This window comes from Lingula anatina, chromosome 9 (assembly GCF_051362555.1).
Source record: "Lingula anatina isolate TDL-2025a chromosome 9, LinAna3.0, whole genome shotgun sequence".
Classification (NCBI taxonomy): Eukaryota; Metazoa; Brachiopoda; class Lingulata; order Lingulida; family Lingulidae; genus Lingula; species Lingula anatina.
In genome coordinates this window covers 13,483,635-13,503,213 of record NC_141775.1, presented here as the reverse complement: position 1 = coordinate 13,503,213, position 19,579 = coordinate 13,483,635, and the positions used below count along the sequence as shown (strand labels likewise).

The 19,579-nt window shown below is 36.3% G+C and overlaps 1 long non-coding RNA gene across 1 annotated transcript; it reads right to left on the bottom strand.

The window, feature by feature from the left end:
- Positions 1-15,077: 15,077 nt before the first annotated feature.
- On the bottom strand, positions 15,078-18,787 carry LOC106166295 (uncharacterized). Its single transcript, XR_001238785.3, has 3 exons — positions 18,672-18,787; positions 18,403-18,504; positions 15,078-17,065 (listed from the first exon to the last, which is right to left on the bottom strand). It is a non-coding gene; the product is annotated as an uncharacterized LOC106166295 (long non-coding RNA).
- Positions 18,788-19,579: the final 792 nt, after the last annotated feature.

Here is a 19,579-nt window from a genome sequence, read left to right as displayed (position 1 = left end):
ATAACAATAATCACAACGATTGTTTTAAACTGTTTGGGGTTAACATAAGGCAGTATCTTGCACTCTGCCTGCCCTGTTTTGATTACTCTTGCTTGATCTTTTCGTTTCGAACATAGAACAAGAACATTCAGGAGACACCGGGTCACAATTCACGTATCACAAATATTATGAGAAGATCAATTTTTTTATTGGTTTACTTCAATCAAGGACAAATCGGCTATAAATTTACTAGAAAATATAGATAAATTAAAAAAAACTATCAATCTTACTCAGACGGAATGCATTTCTTTTTGTCAAAATAAGCCCATTTCCCAATTTAGGTGGATTACTGACTGATTTACCTCTCGGAAAAGTAATTTTTTTACGCCATGTTATTAGTCATCATTACGTCAAATTATAACTTAGCCATTATTTCTGTTGTGAAATTGTAATGATAGAAGACTAAGAACAACTGGACGCGAGAAGTGGCAAAATTGAGCAGACGGGTTGTAATTAACTATCTTCATGACTGGTGATTTGTATAATACCCCTTGAAAGCTTACGTGAGATAATGCACCCAAGTGATATTGGCAAGACCACTTTGAGTATCAGATAAGACGTTCAAGGCATTTGTCGCGAGAAGGTTGTAATGTATTATTTGACATACATACCGGGAGAACGCACTCGAATCTCACCGAACCCCCCCCCCCCCCCCCCCCCTAAAACCGAGTAAAGCGCCATTGCATCTCTAGGTATGTATAACACAATACAATATGAAGTGGATCTGATAATTTAAAATGGAAGACGGGTTTTATCGGCAAGAGGTTATGTATGGTAACTAAAAGCAAACTTTTGGGAGTTGAAGGTATTTGGTGTTATGGACGCGTGCATACATATTCAGTAATTATATAGATAGCAGAGAGTGCAGTGCAATATTTGGTCATTTTGTATGCTTGAGGAGTTTCATTTTTTATTTTGAAAAATCCTGTAGAGAAAATATGCTGAATAACATTCTTATAGCTGACACTGAAAACGGCATCATGCCCCAACCCGCTACCTTCAACTTTACTGAAAGAACTTTACTGAAGTCGCTTTTCCAAATCCAAAAACGCCATGCTGACTTATCCATGAATGACTGTCACTATAAACAGCAGCCACGAGCTGAGAGAGTAAAGTTTTCTTCCAGTTAGTGTAATTTTCAGGTTAAAAAGTTCAATGCGAAAATAAGACGGCTTTCGGAGAATCATAAGATTAATTCTTGACATTATTTGAACCATATGTTGTTAAGTTATAATGATAATTCTATAAAGGTAGAAAATTGTTGCAAGGTTCCATTTACAAGACAAACATCGAAAGATGTGGGGAAATTATGTAGGGGTATCACCGTATCAGTAGGCGTATGCTTGCATGATTTACACGTGCAACACTTGAGTGACGTCTTAATGAATTTCAGTCGTCATTGAAGTTACGGATTAACTTCGCACCAACCCAATTGGTCAAGTTGAAGTGTACGACGTTATTTGCCAGTTACCTAAATACACTGTATAAATGCATTCTCCAGCAAGACATGTATTCAGACTTCTCCAGCTTGCGAACGACTTTAATTTGCGACGCCTTCCTCAGCTCTTCAATCCTGTTCAACTTGTAAAAGCCATGAATACGACTGAGATGTCTGTCAATGGTAGCTCATTTTTTGAAGGAGATGAGAATGAAGAGGACGTTCCCGACTTGGCCTTCATCAATCTGTTGTATTTCGCTGTTGGTGGCGTTGGGATTTCTCTCGTTGTTGTGGTTGGCCTTATTCTGAATTTTCTCTCTATGGCTGTATTTTCACGTTTCGAAAAACGGAACTCGACTTCGTTCCTTTTGATATGCTTAGCAGTGGCCGATAACATCCATCTTTTGTCGACACTCTTAAACTTCAGCATCCAAGCCATGTACCCTTATACTGGGTGGTTCAAAAACTACTTCTTTACCCTGATGAAGCACTCCCGGCTTCTGTGGGGGTTGAAATATTCCATCTTCTTGATACCACCCTGGCTAGTAGTGCTCGTAACGTTCGATCGCTATATGCACCTTTGTTCAGACAACGCCCTTAGGAGTGGACCAACCGCACCCATCAAGGTTTGGGCGTTTAGGGTTGGCTGCATCGTGATTTTTGCTTTTCTCAACAATGTCCCGCGATATTTCTTTGGATCCCTGCCTGAGCGTCCTTGCCCCCTGAACACAACGTCCCCCGTTTTTTGTCTAGGCGCCCCATTACCGGTTTCAGAATACCACAAAGCGTATACTGTTTTTTCTTACGTTTTCGTGCACTTTTTGGCTCCTTTCATTATCATCTTGGTTCTGAATGCCAAGATGACTCACTACATGAGGGGTCTTGCCAAGAATCCAACTATGATTGCCATGCACAAGTTGGGTGTTCATCGCACTTTGATCAAAATGACTTTGGTCATCGCCCTAACTACATTGTCTGCCTCCTTAACAGTCTCTCTGTCTTGTCTCTTTGGACTCTTTGGGAACCAGCGCATTGGCGAAATGCGAGGCATGGTGTATGTATACCCAGTTATGGTTTTGTTCTGTACACTTAGCTCCTGTGTAAATTTCTTCATTTACGGCCTTTTCGGGGAAAAATTCAGAAGCACTTTAAAGTCGTTGTGTTGCCACCAAAAACCAAACAAGAGTGGGCCAGCTGCTCGCAATATGGCGGAATGCAAAAGAAATGCAGAGAGAAAAAGGGGCCAAAGCCGGGAGAGCAAACCACCATCTGCTTAAGCCGGAGTGACAAGCCCTCGACAACCAGGTAAATGATCAATATAATGCGTTTGTTTGTCTTTAGAATTATTAATATAATTATTTTTATTGTAGTAGTAATACAGAACAGGCCACCGGCGCAGACCCAGCGTTGCAAACAGTTTTGACCAATTTAAATTTTTTGGGGGGGAAACAAGTTACCATTTAATTTAGGTCGTTAGCATACAGGTCTATTTAGGCACAAAATGTAAGCACCACAGGCAGGACTTTATTTATTTATATTGTTGGCGTCAATAAATGTATATGCTCTTTCATTAACCTTTGTTTTAAAGATTTAGAGTATATTCCTACACGTATTTGTTATTTACAAAAAGTTTCAATATTCTGGGTTTTTATCCAAAAGTAAGCATGATCGAATTTTTTTTACAAAATGTTTTTCGTGTATTTTGGCAACATTCACCTCTTAACTGCGAAATAGTTATTTCACATTACTCCTAATTGGCGGAGTACCTTTCTTATTTAGTCAGGTTCCCTTTTAAATTTCAGCATGATTGGGCTATTTTTTGTTTTTTTAATGTTAGGTTTTTTGCCCGAATTTTGGCGACGTTCGACTCACATGTGCAAATCACCAATCCGTGTTTTTATTTTATGTCAAGTTTGGGGTTGTTAAGTCTCAAAATCATACCAAAATAATAAATTTGATCTCCTCTTAGGTAATTGGAAGTAATTTCTTGCAATAATGTGACGTGTCGCTATGTTGATGTCTCTAATTAGCAATGCGCATCTCAATTACCAGGCCCATTTGTCATGCCATGTTTTATTATAAGTGGTGCCTCTTGTTATTTATTATTATACACACACATTTTATAACAGTGCATGTACGTGTTTAATGAATTATCATATCCCATAAATAACAACGGTGCGATATTGAAGGCGAGTGTCGTACCTTGAGACATTAGCTGCAGTTTTCCTGTTTTTGAAGTGAAAATTGGTGAAAACTCGGAAAAATTAAAACTTTCACCGTCTAGCAATAAGTGTTGTTTCATTAAATGTCTTTGTTTAATATCGGTATTTGTGCCAGCTTCGTTGCTTAGGTCTGAGCTGTCTTTGATATGGTGTATTTTTGCGATTACGGGAGGAGCGTTAGAATTTAAATAGTAAAATAGAAAAGTAGAATAGAAAAGCTACATAGAGCGTAGCCTATTGTGTACCTTTGAAAGGTGCAGCGTTGTCTGTTTTTCTTTTCAGATTGCGGTTTACTACAAGAATGTTGAAGTAGTAAAACGTCATGTAATTGGCGTTGAGTGCAGTACGTCAAGAACGTTCGCGATGTGGAGGACTTTGACATTGTTGATTCAGTTTTTTTCTGCACTGAATACTTAGAGAGCACTGCTAGAAGGCAGACCTCCGATCCGCCAAGACAAAATATCTATGTACATATTAATATCAGGCGGCACGGATCCACTTGAACTTGCATTCACTTATTTTCCCCGTGAATAACTGTATATCCTGGAAATTGTTCCGTAATTATGGAAAAAAACTGTTGAAATATTTGTTCACAAACATACAAAAACCATTGGTAGAGATGAACATTTACTGACACTGGTGGATGACTAATGCATAACTGACAAAATACATATATACTATTTATTAAATATTTAAAAAAAAAGAAACTCAACAACCTGAAATTATCTTGGAACATCAATGTTTCAGCCATAAAAAGAAGAATCACCTACGTTTGATAAGAAACAAGGCGATATCACACGCTGAACTTATAGTAATGGAAGACTGCCAGATCTGAAACAATTTCGTGGCGTTGTTTCACCATAAATAGATGGACAAAATGTCGTATATTATATTCCTGTTACTCCGCTTCTCTTATTTCAACAGTGACTGAATTAAAAAAAGAACTCACTGTCTCACTGTAATGAGGGGCGACCTCTTACTATGTTTCCCAGTACCCCATTCACAAACCACGGAAGAGAGAATACTGAAAATGACTCAACTTTGGATAAGTTTCAACCACTGCAGGCACTATGTATGCCACTCCAGTGACTAGAGGGTGCAACATTTACGTCTATGACAAAACACAGCTACGCCGTCTGAATGTAAAGCTTTGAGATCTTCTCAGCCAGATCAGTCTGATCATTATAGAAATTTGTTGTATATTGAGTTAATATGCCTTTATCCCAGATTTTATTAATTTAATTTATCAAACTATTTGTTCTTTTTAATATGGTTTGAAATCGTTTAAATCAAAATATATTCTAACATTTTTATGCACAACTATTTTAATGGAAAAGATGTATATATATTTGGAGACATCATTTCTTTCTGTTATACATGTAACTTGTAATGTCAAGTTGAATATACGCCAGTTGACACTTCATCGTATTTGTACAGCAATCTTCAGAGCACCTCTGGAAGAGAGTATAGATAATAGCACAAATCGTCCACTGCATGCAACATGAGAGCCATTAATTAAGGCGTAGTCGACATAATTACACTCTTGGTTGTAGAATACAGTGGGAGTCAATTACTTGTACATAAGCATCGGTGTTCTCAAACAAAGGTCATCTCAGTGATGGCGTCAATTATGTTCAAAAATAAGGAATAAACACCGAAAAATCGATCTGTGCCACTTGAAGAGGGTCATTTGTAACCGCTGTATCTAACTACCGGCACTTCGTACAATAGGATAAGTACACGTGTATTTCGCTTTGAAGCATATTATAATACAACCCAGCTCACGCCTCTAGTAATAAGTTAGACTCATCTAGGAGTTAATCTCCTTGGCCAAATGCTACTGCAATCATCCTATCGTTCGAAGTTGTGGTATGATAAAAAATACATTCCGGTTCTTTGGTGGGCTCTAGATTACGATGGAATGAGAAAATTATGAGATTTGGATATTTAAGGGTGTTAACGTTTATTTGTTCATGATCAATTACCACCATGTCCGTGTTTTTTTTTTTTTTTGACAAATTAAATGCATATATATATACAAGTACGTACATTCTATAGCAAACGCTTATGATCACTAATTACTGTATTGTTTTATATCCTAAGTTTAACTTGTTACCATCTTTTTTTTTTTAAGTATTGCATTGCATTGTATTGTATTGTATTGTATTGTATTGTATCTGATGTGCTAAGGAATAAATGAACTGAACTGAACTGAACTGAATTGAACTTTTCGATTTAATCTGAAGCAGAGCGTTAAAGGACTTTGATAGAACCACAGTTTACGGCGAGATCTAATGGCGAATGGAACGAGGTCATTGCATGCTTATAGCTTTAATTAAAAAAACTTCTATTTAATTACAGCCCATTTAGTTGAAATTGGTGGAAATTCTACTTTTTATGAGGGCAAATGCCTAAAATAAGGCAAAGAGTGAAGGCCCTTATTGTGCCTAATGTTGGTCTAGGATATTCCACTTAGTAATTAAATGATAGGAGAAGTTTTATATATTAATTAGAGTAAAAGATGGAAATTAAAAAAAAAAAAAAAAAAAAAAAAAAAAAAAACTGGCGAGAGAAAAACTTTGGCAGAGGGAAGGAATATTCCCACCGGAGAGCAGTCGAGTGGTGACATCGATTCTGTACAAAATTAGACGCTGGTTTCTACAGAAATGTGCACAGAATTAGTGAAGGAGATATCTACGAACTACGTGCTTCTACCTTAGCTTCAGAAGAACCTATTCTCCCCCCCCCCCCCAGGTTAAACTTCCTAACTCTAATGGTCTAGGAGAAGATAGTGGAATTTACTATGGGGAAAAAATTATAATCATCCCCCTGCCAGGGACAGCTCAAAGAGCACTGAAAATCCTAAGTTCCCCTGCACAACCCTTCCCAAGTTCCCAATTCTAATGGTCTAGGAGGAGAAACATGTAGCAGATAATACAATGTGAGGAAAAATAGAATCAACCACCCATTAAAATTTTGAAGAAGCCATGCACATCCCCGATAATAACTCTGTCAACCGCAGAAGTTTCAGTTTTTTTTACTCTAATGGACTAGGAAGACTACAGGGGCGGATCCTTATTTGAAGGGGGGGGGTCCAGTGGTGGATTAAGGAAGGACGGGGTCAAGGAGAAGGGGGAGGATCCTGAATTGCAAATGGCACCGGCTTCATAGCGACGCGCTGCGAGGCATACCCTGTAGGAACCGCACCATGGACTTAGAGTTGTTGCGGACGGCTCATTGAGAATACATTGGTAAAATATGCCTAACATGACAAAAATTAAACACAACAAACAGACTGACAACATCAGCATTTGTTAATTGATGAGAGCAGCAGAGTCCAGAGGTCACTGGAAAGACGCTTTTTGATGTGATTTTTTTACAGAAACCAAAGGGGGGGGGATCAGACACCCCCTGAACCCCCTAAATCTGCCACTGATTTAGTTAAAACCATTCAGTAGAGAATTTTGAATTAAAATTTATAAACAGATTAACGTTCTCCCTGACTCACATTGGTGATACCTATTTAAACTGTATAAATGTTTAAGTGCATCATTTAGGTGTGTGGAGTGGTTCACATAGTATGAGTTCTAAAATCCCTCGTGGGACAAGACAGGGTATTATTTAATCCCCGATTCTTTTTTGACATATTTTTGACGACCTGCTAAAGGAATTGCCCGCTATCAATGCTGGAGTTTCATTAGGAAAGAATATGTATAGTTATATGACTTATGCAGATGACATTACAACTTTTTCTACTACTGTGTCTGGGCTCCAGCTCTGAATTAATGCTTGTTATGACTTCTCCCTGCGTTAGAGAACGAAATTCAGCCCCAAAAATTTAAATATATGACAGTTGGAGAAATCACTCAACCTGGTTTTTGGGTCAGAATCTCATGGAAAATCCATATGCAATTATAGATATATTACGCGTGACATTAAATTTTGTGTGTATCGATGATGATCAGATTGTACATAGAGTGAATTCTGCCAATAGTGCATTTCATAAAATAATGTCACGGGGTGTCAATTTTCCAGGCTTAGATACAAAACCCCAAGGCCAACTTGTGACAATCTGTTGCAGCACCAGTGATGTCTTATGGTCTTCATGCCTTACGCACTACATTCAATCATCTGAAGACAATCGATAAACTACAAAACAAGCAATCATACATTTTATGGGTCTTTGCCCTAGATTTCATGCCTCTTACCTTTTGCAAGCTTTGGCCATTCCTAGGTGCAGTCATCGTGTCACTACATCAACAGTATCGTTGTTCAGAGTTCACAGTTTTGGTCACTAACACTCCCTATCACAATTGTGTACGTTATCAACTGGCAAGGTTACTTCCTACAGGTCAAATCCATCATGGTTCTTAACTTGATCGGCTTTCTACATTTTGTGTAATCTCTGTTAACTCATTATAGTAGGTCAGAGGTCACGTACTGATAGTGTTATAATCGCGTATATACGAAATACCCCGATGACTCCCGAAAGTAATTCTGTGTATTATAAAGTCGGTTATAGCTTTGCGATAACCTTGTATATACTCTACTCCTACCAGTTACACTCCGTCCTCGGGCCTAACAAACCGTATTAGATTTTTAATAAACCGTCCAGGATAGAATGCGAATACAACATGGTACAACTTTTAGAAAAGCTTTTTAAATTCTTTTAATTTTTAATACTCCTCTGTCCAATAATGTATTGAGCAAATATGTATAAATATGTTATTAAAAAAAGATGAAAAAATAAAATTAACTAGATTCAGATATTTTGGCTTCTTTCGGTGTGTCCTTGATCGATCCTAGACAACTTCTCCACGTGGTCTCCCTAAGCCTCAAAAAGAAGCAGAAGAAGAAAAAAGAGAAAAAAAATCAATCACATGTAGGGGCTTCAAGCACAGTTACTACTTACGAGGTTATTTTTTCAAATTATAAATGAAATTCAGACTCTGGAAATAAGTACATTTGGTACAAACAGTTTCACGTTCTTTTTAAGATAGCTTATTATCATACTCCTGAGGTAGTAGATTTAGAATGAGAAAATAACTCCTAAGTACAGTAATTACTGTCAAATGATAACAATGCGGGGAAGCAACACTGTAATATTTTTTCATATAAATGAAATTTGAAAAATTCTTAATAAAAATCGTGTTTTAAATAATATATATTTTAGCCGTGATATCAACATATTTCCTTTAATTCAAATTCTCTACTGAATAGTTTTAACTACAATAGCATGTTGTCATTTTCAACGACTCAGTAGGCCTTTTCTTTATGAGCATTTTATCTTCCACCCACGTCTCACATTCTGTCTTCACTAAAACAATTGGGTGATATTTGTGGAGTCCGTCACAATCATGGTTGAGACGGCATCAGAGTCAAAACACCGCAGCCTGTGTTACATTACGCTAATTAAAAGAGATTGTTTATTTGAAATGTCTTCACAGTGGCAAAGACCATATTCTGGGTTAGCTAAAAGATTAAGAGGTAAAAAAAAAAAAAAAAAAAAAAAAAAAAAAAAAAAAAAAAAAAAAAAACGGGGGAGAGAGAGAGGGGAGAGAGAAAAGTGAAACATAGGTTTAGTCGAGACGTTTTAATGTAATTTAATGAAAATAGAACCGAAGACCAAATTAATTCAATTATAAGCAGGTACTTCTTGGCGGGCGATTAAATTACACACAAGTATCTAGAACTTATGTCGGAGATCAACTGTTGTAATGAACTGATATTTTTGTTTGTCTCCCTTCCTCTCTCCTACATCCATCCTCGTTATCCCCCTCCCACCCCACCACATCACTGAGAGGCACGTTCATGCCATCTGCCGTACATCACAAGCCGGCGCCCCCCCCCTCCCTGTCTCACGCTCAGTCTTCACTAACACAATGGGGTGATATTTGTGGAGTCCGTCACAATCATGGTTGAGACAGCAGCAAAATCAAAACACCGCAGCCTATGGCATATTGCTCTTATTAAAACAGTTTGTTCAATCCAAATGTCTTCACATTAACTGAAAGATTGAGAAGTTAAAATAAAATAAAATAAATAAATAAATAAAAAAACATGTTTAGCTGAGAAATGAAATCATTTTCCAAATATCAAGTAAAATGAATAAAATCCCGGCGTACTAAGTGGCAGGTGTGGCTAGTGAAGCAAACATTTAAAACGCGGGTAAAATAAGCGGCCAGTTGTCTTGCACTTCATTACAGTAAGTTCTGGAAGACTGGGCTATAGATGACTTTTGTGTCAGTACACACATGGTGCACGAGGGATGGTACACACACACACACACACACACACACACACACACACACACTGGTTGGTGATTTTTTTTTATTTTTATCAGCGCTTTGTTTCCATGTCTGTTTCAGTAACGTTTGCTCACAATCCCAGCAACAGAGAACCGCAGCTCTGGGATCGTGTTCATGGATTCTGGCTTCAAGTTGTCCCACACCACAGGCTCCAAAGGACTCGGCAGCACACCACGCTGTGCATCTACAAAATATAAGGTGAATACCGTCAAAACGCATGCGTGACGCTTCATTGCACGTACACTGTACTTTTGAAATAAACACTATATGAAGATAAGTATTTCACATAAGAGAAATTAGAAAAAAATCTGTTTTGCCAAATGTAGGCCTTGATAATGTTTCGAACCCCCCATCGGTTCTTTTTTTGCTTCAATAATTGATCATAGCTGATCGGTGGCTGATCGTGAACATCATTCATAGTATGAAGATAACCTGTAGCTTTTATGTCATTCTTATATATGTCTACTGCTTTATTAATAACAAATCCCCCATCGTATGGTGTAAATCATGGAGCATTGCTTACAACAGAGAACGCGCTCACGCATGTATTCATAAGAGAATATGAAGATATACATTGTATGAGAGAATTGCAATCATCAAATTTTATCTTATTGTGCAATTAAAATATTAAATCATTGTAATCCGCTGTACATCCCATGTCCCTAAAATTATAAATAAAAAACCAGGTGCCGAGTTTTCGTTTGCATTATTTTAGCATTTTCCCCCAGATGGCGCTATCGCACGGTCCAGTTGGTCAAACATAACAAAAACTGCTCAAATATTAAAATCAAAGGTCCATATTACGTCAAATCAAGATAGCCAGTGACCTACATAATGTCTTTTGAATTTGGGGTTGATTTGGATCTGAGGTTAATTTTTTCTGGCTAATTTTGGAATATGCTGAACCCAAATTCGTTCTATGTATTTCTAATGTTGTATATTACAAATGAAGTTCCATCCGTAAAATATTGGTGATAGTTGAAAAGGAAAGGCGGTCACTTCAGCCTGCCACCTCCCCCTACCATGAATGTAATGGGATGGACAGCCTGGAAGGAGACGTCACTGCCTTTGTGCTGAGTGATCAGGAAGTGGAGCGAAGGCGGCCTAGATATTAAGTATACGAATATCGTAAATATCGTAATTTCGACCGAATCAGTATAACGTTTCAATATATCAGTATTAGGCATTTGGTGATGAGTTTATTGTGATTTGTTTTTGAAAAAATTATTTTGAAGCCTGTTAGTCATTCCTCAACATTTTCCCCAAGTACCATTTCGTTTCTTCCTTCAGTTCATATCATCGTCTCAGAAAGATTGAAAATGTACATATCCATGTAGTTGCACTTCAAGTTCAACATTTTGAACTTCATCGGTAGAGATAATAGTGGCAGTGGAAGTTTACCGTGAGAAATGGCCAAAGAGGGGAAAATGCTGTGAAATGACTCCTGAGAGTCTGGCTATTGACATGTTGATATTTAGTGAGCGGTTGGTAGTGGAATTAAAGAATATGGTGTAGGTAGAGTAGTAAACGTCGATTTCCGAAGTAAAGAACATAATTTAAGTATTAAGGGTGTATAGTAATATACTTCCATTTCGAATGGTAATATTACACAAATTTTAATTTTGAAAGTTTAATTCATTAAATGTGTGTGCTAAAGCGAAGTGGTATTGATTTCTTGTTTGGCATATTATAATATTAACTTTTCAAAGCATAGGTTGCCAGCTGAAAGCGCGAAATGTTGTTTGAGACGAGTTTGAAAAGGCTCTGTCCAAACGTGTTCTTCGCCAAACGTGTTTTTTTATTATTCAATATGACGTCACGAATTTGATTTCTTTTGCAAATAAAATGTGGTATATTTGAAACGTAATTCTGTTTAAGAATGCAGGGTCATCAGTTACCAAAATGGTTTATTTTGATAATCCTTTTCTATGCATTTAAATATGTTCTGTACTATTGTAGTTTCATGTTTGTCGCCGCGACAACAGTGAATAAGTACTGTTTACGGTATTCTTCAACAAGACAGCAAGTGTTTAGCAAATTATGCATAATTTTAAGCATGTTCACCTTGATCACCAAGGGACACATTATCCAAAAACAAATATTAATTTTTGCTGCTGTATAAAAACTGACGTTCATTGTGTGTTTTTCTTTTAATGCTCAGATAAGAAAAAAGACATATCGTCTCTTAAAATTTGAACATTTTGTTGTCTTGTTCAGTAATTGCGTAGCATGATCAGTTATTTGTTTTACTAGTAAAGTGTGAAGAATTTACAAATTCTTGTGATTAAGTTGTTTTTATTTTCCAAATATGACTGCATTCGGCAATTCTCTCTTACCAGCATCTTTCATTCTATCTACCAGATGATGGAGAAATAATGGATATTTTCTAGTATTTGGAACAATTTATGTACAGAAGGTTGCAAAACATTTGTTACAAAAATTTTCCAATTGAAAACGGCTACAGGAAATATTAAAAATATCGTGATATGTCCCTGGGTTTTAACAAAGATTTCTTAAGTTTACATGTTGTCTATATTTTTAATAAATTTTGTAATGGAATGTCTTCTATTTCATTATCCAGTGCAATGTTTAGTATTAATTCGGTTACATTGTCAGTAGCGGGCTAAACGCTGTAAACGTCTGGCACCCAAACCCAATACAAGGTGCAAATAAAGTCACAGACATGCTCTTAAAATATTTGGTGCATAGATTGCAAACTATGTTTGATTATTTTAGGGCCCCACATGAAGTGGTTTGTATCAAAGTGTCACTCTCCTGGACCACGAATAATATAAAAAATTCATCGTCCAATCCCCAAAAAGGAACACTGTCACAAATGCACCGATTATTTATTGCATCTATTGCACCAAGTATTTCTGGGGAAACATACGTTACATAATATTAGCCATATCGCAAAGACCCTTTAGTTACAGTTTAAATATTTATCAAAACATCCTTACGCCATATATATAATTTACCATGACTGAATCACTACAAAATATATCAGAACGCGATATAACAAATAAAATTAAATGACCCAGAACATACGATAACCGGAACATACGTTACAATTTAGGCTCTATACCCAATGTGAAGACATGGTAAAAAATTAAAAATTAAATTAAAATTGAGACAGTTGTGGATTTTTGTTCTATACACAAATATGTTTTAAAAATTAAATACAACTTTGAATTCATTCAATTTTATTTTTTGACATCTGAAATGCACCTCTATGTTGGGTTTGAGTGTTGTACGTAGGATAATTTTCACGTTTTTGTCAAACAACAGAAGTAGGCCTACATGTATGTACGTTTTTACTAACCTGCTGTACGTATCGGACTTTCAAAAACGTTCAATTTTCATAAGAGCAATTAATAAAAATTGCATACATTTTTATTGCTGTATAGAGAAAAACACTGGGGGATCCAGAATTTTAAAGGGGTCAGATGTTGAAATTTAGGGTAAACTGGTGTATTTTGGGGATTTGATGATGTGAGTCCAAAATGTGTCACTCTCCTCGGGGAAGGGGGTGGAGGTAAGATCCACCATTGTTTTTTTTTTTTGTGAAGAAGTTGAAAATAATGTTTTGATTAATTAGACCAAACATTAGACCAGTAGAGTAGTAGATAGTTTCTTTGTAAAGTCGAATAGACAAGAATATTACGTCTGTTACACCTTTGAATGAGTCTTTATGCGGAGATCAATAATTTTCTTTTACATCCTTGAACCTTTTCAACTTTATGATAATAAAAAGACTGAAGACAAAGAAGTTTTTAAGTATATGTTTAATGAATATATAGATAATTATTAACAATTTTTGTTCTTAATTAAAAATCTTATTGAATGTACAAAATGTCTTAGTGTTTTTACTGACGGCTACATGGCTCAGTGGTAGCCTGGGGTTGGGGTTCGATTCCTGGCTCGGGCACTTTGGAATTACAAATGGGTGCAATTAAAAATTTCCTTTGGTTACTATAAGAAGAAAGTCTACCCGGGGAGGGTGTGTGGGAACATTTAGAGAAGTAGGTAACGCGCTTGCCTCTGAGACAGAAGGTCGCCAGTTCGATTCCTGGCGCTTCTAGGTCCCAGCAAATTACCTTTTGCAAAAATAAATCCAAATAAACAATTTAAACTACTAGAAGAGGATCATGCGAAAGCAGGCAAAGGCAAGTTGAGTCAATGGCTCAACAGGTAAGACAACAGACCAAGCAGCAGAAAAAGAAAGCTGACCAAGGAACTGATAAGCAAAGGTTCGAGTCTAGCTGAAGAAGAAAAGAAAGTTGGTAATGAGTGGGTTATATTTTGCACATTTTGAAACTACATCTATTATGTGGTCTGCAGAGTTCTTGAACACTTTTATAAGCCAAAATGATTTATCTTGAGGGACTATTTTCAAAATGCATAGAACCTCTACTTATTTAATTGTAAATAGTTGTATTTACGCTTGATATTTGTCTCGAAAATTGCTTCTTATGTAGAGCCAAAACGTAATGTTCGGTTTTCGCATACATCTCTAAGGTGCAATTGCTGATATTTGTTATAATAAACGTTTTTCTAAGTTGTAATAGATCGGAACATGAAATTCTCAGGTTTTTGCCTAGAGTTGAAAAAGAAAGTTGAAGATTGACCTGGTATATTTTACAACTATCGTTCAAAGTTGACATTGGTGGTCTTTTGACTGATCCAAAATTTCATTGATGGACATTTTTTATCAAAATTCAAAGGTGGTAACGATTTCGAAAATTCAAAATGCACATGATCTCATGTAAGCGTTTCCCCCGCACGCGGGTACACATTCATGACCCCACAACTTACTCTACCCTGTATGTCACCATCCTGATGATGGCACACAACACCAACACCAGCAGTCAAACATTAAATTCTGTAAATTTGATGAATGCTTTTTCTCATAGATAAATGAATATGTACCTTATATTTTGTGCCATTTTTTTTCTTCTCTTTAAATCTTGGTGGCAAAATTTTGAGTGAACACTTAAATTTACTCGTCGTGCGAATCAAGAACAGCATGAAGACATGGTCAGTTTACAACAACCTTATCAGTCACAGCCATTTAAAGAATAATATGTAAACAAAATTAAAAACTTTATGCAAGAAAACAGTTTACCTAAAATAACTGAGCCCATTTACTCAGAAAATGTTAATAAACTCAATGGTCTCCGGTGTTCATTGATCAAGAAACACTCCGCAAAATAACCTAACAGCACGTGCAGGACTGGCATCTTATCTGGCCTTGTGTTTTCAATAACGACCGAAAAATAGAATTTAGTTCAAGAACAACATTAAATAAAACACTGACCTTCCAATTTTTTTTGTAAAACGCTTTGTCTAGCCAATCAAAGTGTCATCTTTCTGATAGAATTTTGATTTTTCATATTTGATTTAATAGACAAAATATCACAAAAAAAAAAGGATTTTTAGACGAGAAGTTAGTAAATTGGCAATTTTAATTTTAAAACTGACCAAACCATACACGTAACTACAGTGTGCCAAATATAAGAATAGGTATTAACATGTATGTAGATTTTAGAAAATAAAAATCCTTTTCGCTTTTTTTTCAATAAATATCTAATTTCGTGTTTTTAGAGGATTGACAAAAGTTGACGGTCTACAAAAGTCCGTTCACTTACTAGGGAATACCCGTTACCCCCCAAAATAGAGCTTTGCGACAACTGTAGTTATCGATACGAATTTGATAAGGATTTTTCAAAATTTCAAGATGTAAAAGGATGTAATAAATGCCAGTCCTACATGTACAATTTAATAGACAAAAGATGTCAAAAGGAAACATAATCTACAATAAACTTTCTGTTTGTGAATATTTACATTTCCGCTTTTTAATGAAGGCAAAGAGTCAATTTTCCTTCTTTTACAGTTTATAACAAAAACATATTAATTTCGAAAAAAAAAAATCTGCAACCCTTGGTTTGATATTCTGAAAACGAAAGCATCTCTAGCCCCTTCCAGCAATAAAACTATGGGTCTATCACTGATCAGACGCACTACTAGTATATCAAAACACCGGGAACCAAAGGAAGTTTATTCTCTCCATGCGTCATAACCGAATATCCAGTTTTAGAAAGACCCGTTTCAATACGTGTGGGCAATTCTGCGATAACTTGAGCACATTTTACAATTTCATACTTCCATTAATTCTTTAGTGTCATAATTTGGATCATAGCGTTACAGTTTATTGTAGATTTACATCTCGTCCATTTCTTCCAATGAACCCACAATAAAAGATTCCTGTAAGCATTTTACGTAATGGAGTCGCAACGTATTTTTCTTTTCTAAAGTTAACTTCATTAACATCAATATTTGTATCCAATTTTAAAATATGAATAAACATGCATTTTCAAGTGCATAACAAAGCGTCTTATTACATATTTGCTCATACATATTTTACAATCAAACAGAAAACCGGTGTCATATACCAGAAAGTCCCCCATAACAGGGAGTCCTCTTCCCATTACTTTGTACAGGTGAGCGTCGCCCTAGATATTGACCCACATAGGTCAAACTAACCTTAACCATTATAACTTTATGGAGGGCGGCCTTTCTGTCACACGGACCCCCAGTTTCGTGACACCGGTCGTACTAGCACAGTGTTCTACCTGGACATCTCTTAGTGATAATTCTACAACAATTAATTTTATCTTCACAGCAGACACTTTGTTTTTGGATAACTTCTAAAGTGTCGTTTCGGGTTCGAGTACTGGTGGGTATGAGCAAAATATATAAATTACAATAAAAACGTGCGGATAGAGTACTGTACTACAACTGACGCTTAGATTTAGCCCATTTTATGAAGTTTCATGAATAAAGCACTGGTTAAAAACTGCACTTCATTTGATAAATGTTTTGATGCAGAATATTACAAACCCAAACAAACTTTACATTTTCAGGCTTATCAAACGTCAACCCTGCAAGTTGACTATACGCAAGACAACGTTGCCATGGGTGCGGGCGCTGGCGAATACGAATCTCACGTTTTTGCTGGGAGTGCATCCAATTTCATCGTAGACGGTTGTCACGAGTTACTGAAATTAAATGAAAAATGAAATAAATTAAACAAGGTTCACACGCAGGAAGCAATATCTAAGGATTTAATAGAGTGACATATAATCTGTACAACGATCCATCTCGGTATGCATTAAGGCTTCGTTCACATGCAATGTCTATTTTCTAAATTCTATTTTCTATTCGCGCTATCTTATGATCACGGTCTGTGCCCTGAATATCCCGCCGCGTAATTACTGGCAGCGCGAGCCAGTTACTTAAAGTAACTTATAGTAACTGGCTCGCGCTGCCAGTAATTACGCCACGGGATATTCAGGGCACAGACGGTGATCACAACACATGCCGCGAATAGAAAATAGAATTTAGAAAATAGACATTGCATGTGAACGAAGCCTAAGAGATCATATTATAACAAGAGATATATACTCAGTATATTGAACCTACACGTTCTATACAATGACACTTTACAACAACATCTCTACAATTGCATACCCTGTACACACTGTTACACGTCAACATACTAATCTTTATATTTATCTATCTTTGCTAAACCATATTCTTCCACGAGAAGTATTTTGATGGAGATTGCATATTTGCTTACATAGTGCATTTCACAATAAAACAGAATTCCGCCGTACTATCACGCTGCTCTGTACACAGACTGTTAGTAAGATTGAAGCGATTGAACTTCTATATATTCGCAGAATTAAAAGTCTATAAATATAAACATTTGACAGTCTCGTTTGATGACTTTTAAATGAACTAAAAAAGTGAACGCAATGATACTTTTGGATTTTGTAAATGCGGGGACCGGGATTAGAAATATTAAAATTATCTCGGTTCTGTAGGATGACATAAACATTAGTCAAGAACAATTAAAATGAGCACCGGGAAGGAGAAAGTGTTTGGTTTTGTCTTGTTTAGGTCATTACACAGATTTGTTTTCATTTTGTGTGTAGTGTGATAGAAATTCGGCATTTTATTGTGATCATTATTACCACTTGGTTTTTATTTACGGAAAATGAATGATTATACTGGTATATAGCGCTAGCTTTATTCCAATTTAGCATCTTGAATAAATTCGCAATTCGACCGATGGCATGTTTAGCCCAACTTTTTGTTTTAAACCCAATATATTTATTTTTCAGATAATATTAAGGACTGAATGTAAATCAATGAAATCATAAAATTGAAGTCAAGGGAGGTAGACTGCCAAGCAAACACGTTTTCTTTCCTGATCTCTAAAAACCGTTCGTTTATTGTCAGTTGATTTTAATAAACAGGATTTATTTGTACAAGCCGCTGTCGTAAGATGAAAAAGGCTCCAACTGGGAGCTGCCAATGTACCGATAGTTACCTGTTACGTACTCTTGCTTCGTTTAAGACGGAGTAACGCGCCAACCCCTTTGGACGGCTCTAATAATCTTCTCACTTCCTTTTTATGAGCAAATGTTTCCTCCTGGCAAAAGAAGCATAAAACGTTATTTAAAATTTCAAGCTCATTTCGGCATTCATGTCAATTAAATATGCACAAGAGCCATTACACCTCAAGTGGGAAATATTTTAGATAAATTATTGTCAACATAAAACGTCCATGTTGCCTTATACCATCTATTCAGTACTTACAACAAACTACATCAGTTTTCAGTGCCAAAATTTCAGTCTACGTGTGGAAATTGTGGTGATGTGGCATATGAAGCTTCCTCCTCCTCCTTTTGGCCTTGGTCCTATCTGAATACTTCTCACCAAAATGCTCACCTGATTTCCATAATAATATCACTATCGTGGGATTGTGTTAGAGAAGACACGATGTGGCTTAACGCAATCTACCATCGGCTTCTTGTACGTGTACAAACAAGCCATTTTGAGACCTTCATCCCAAATGAATGAGGATATTATTATTAAAGCATCCCAATTAAAACATGCTGTCGCCTATTAATCTAGCACTGTGAATATTTAACACTAGAATTGTGGCGACTAAGGTTTTTACATGTATATCTAACATTTTAATTTTTATGCAGCAGTAGGGGGCCTACATACATGTAAGTGTCTCGATCCTAGGATATAAGCGGCGTGGCAAAGAGGAGCTTGTTTCACTGGATTTCATTGTGACACCAGTGAAGACAAGTTTGTGTATCAACTTGTATCAAGGTGAAGGTTATAGGCGCGAAGGCAAAAAAGTTTTTTTTCATCACCCACTATTTTTTTCATCATCCAGATATTTTTTCCCATTTGAATACATTTTAATTAATTAAAGGTTCTTAGCTCAGACGTCTCCTCAAGTTCAGAGTGTCATTTTTGTTTAAAGCCGCTGCTAATGCGTTCCTGGAAAGTGTTAACTTTTATACGATTTCTGTTTAAACCATAAATCTCCAAATTCATTTTTTAAATTAGAGCTTCATGATTTCAGGTTATATAGGTTTTGAGTTTAAAGCTAAATCGAAATATGCATATTTAAGAAAATGGCTGTCTTTCAATATTTTACAACAAAATAACTTTAATTGCATTTTCACTCTTCTATGTAAGTTCTTCCG